The sequence below is a fragment of the Grammomys surdaster genome, unplaced genomic scaffold (assembly GCF_004785775.1).
Source record: "Grammomys surdaster isolate TR1022 unplaced genomic scaffold, NIH_TR_1.0 126298, whole genome shotgun sequence".
NCBI lineage: Eukaryota > Metazoa > Chordata > Mammalia > Rodentia > Muridae > Grammomys > Grammomys surdaster.
Window position 1 is genome coordinate 3,067,074 of NW_021621098.1, and position 1,848 is coordinate 3,068,921.

At 44.5% G+C, this 1,848-nt stretch overlaps 1 non-coding gene across 1 annotated transcript; it reads left to right on the forward strand.

Moving 5' to 3' along the window:
• Positions 1-1,467: 1,467 nt before the first annotated feature.
• Positions 1,468-1,607, forward strand: LOC114614098. The gene has a single exon (XR_003710277.1). It is a non-coding gene; the product is annotated as a small nucleolar RNA SNORA48 (small nucleolar RNA).
• The last annotated feature ends 241 nt before the right edge of the window (positions 1,608-1,848 follow it).

Here is a 1,848-nt window from a genome sequence, read left to right on the forward strand (position 1 = left end):
AGAAGCAACTGTTGGGTGCCAAGCCCTAAGTATGACAACTTTTCAAAAGTTAATATTCTAATTTTATACTAAATTACAGAAATAAGTTAGCCTATGGATCTTCATGAAGAGCTTACTACTGTATATTAAATGCTTATTATGCATTAGGAACTCTGCTTCATATGTATCAGTAATTTAATTCTCATAACACTGTAGCATGGTAGACTGGTATTCTAATTTATAGACTAAAAAATATTGTATCCAAGAAGCAGCAACTATCAGCTAACACATGTGGTCTACTTACACAGCCCACCAGTGAATGACCAGGGCCAACATTCCATCAAAGCCAGGAATAGTGCTTGCTTTTGGTTTACCCACAAGCCCCGATGTCCTTAAATGAGAACCATTGAGCAAAATCATCCTCAGGCTATAGCTTTAATTTTTTCAAAGCCTACTTATATAATGGTTCTTAAACAATTTAACCTCACTTCTAGCCCACCATCCACCAGAAGTAGTGGAAAAGAAAGGATACAGGGGAAGTGAACCTGTTTAGAAATAGTTCTTTGGAGCAAATCCCATCTGCATTGTCAGGAAATCAGCAGTTCAGTTCACAGGTCAGCAGCAGCAGCTCAATCTACTTGCAAACACTTCATGGATATACCAGCAGTCCTGTTCAGTAGTGTTGGGATACCAGCAGTAGTGGCATGACCTAGCAGGAACAGCCAGGCCTCAGCAGGAGGGATTAGGACCAGCAGGGATGCCAGAAGTTCTCTGCTATGCCTCTCTTGACTAAATGAAGATTAGCAAAGACAGGACACCAAGCAAGCCAAGCTCTCTCATAGTCTGTTGAGTCCTATTTAGCCTCCCTCCATTCGTCATATGCCTTCCATGGGTCTTGCCTCACATGTGTCTTCCCTTAGCATGCAAATCTTTCTCAGCTGACATCATGCTGCCAATCAGCCCCAGTCTGAGGAAGAAGCAAGAAGCCACCAGCAGACCACCAGAAGTTTTGGGGGGCATTTCTCTCTATGGAGTCCTGACAAAAGGAGCTCAACTACACAATGTATAGCAGACCAATACATGTGTGTCTTTAGTGAAGAATCCTCTGTCACATGTCCTTTCATGTGTCTGCTTTAGCAAAACATCCTTTCACTTGTGGCCACTTCAGGAAAACACTCTTTCACATGTTTGCCTCAGCGAAACACCAACCAACACAACTGACTTTCCAAAGAACCCTTCAGTTTCCCCTTCATCAGACCTCATGACCTCTTGAATCTTCTTCAAGTCTAGAGGCCCATCCAGCTGGATCTCAGTAGGAACAGCATCACAGAGAAGAGGGTAGAGGATATAGACAGTACAAAACCATCCTGCCTAATATCCAGAGCATAGAGGGTTCCAAGGCTGCCAGTAGGGTGCCTCTCCTACAGGGTATGCTGATGAGTCAAATATAATCCTGTAAAGTTTATTACTTAAAGATTAACTGCATTAACCCCCTGTCAATGGGTAAAGAGACACCTTGTTGGTGGTGGTGTCCTTATATCAGTCAGGGCCATGGCAGATGACAGTTCTTCATCCTAACTCAATGCTTGGCTTGGTGATCAAAGCTGTTTTATGCCTGGGACTCACAAAAGTCAAATCAAATCTGATCCAGACAGCACAATGAGGGAGGAGGAAGACAGACAGAGCCCTGTAGACCGCCATGCTACCCACAGACCTACCCAACAGCACACAGCACACAGGGATCCTAGACACTTGAAACCACACCATGCAGTGCAGATGGAAACCCAGATGCCCATCAGCTACTTGACTAGCCTGTAGAGGGAGCCACCTGCAATGTGGGCCAAGTATGTGGTGGAGAGGGGGAGAGGG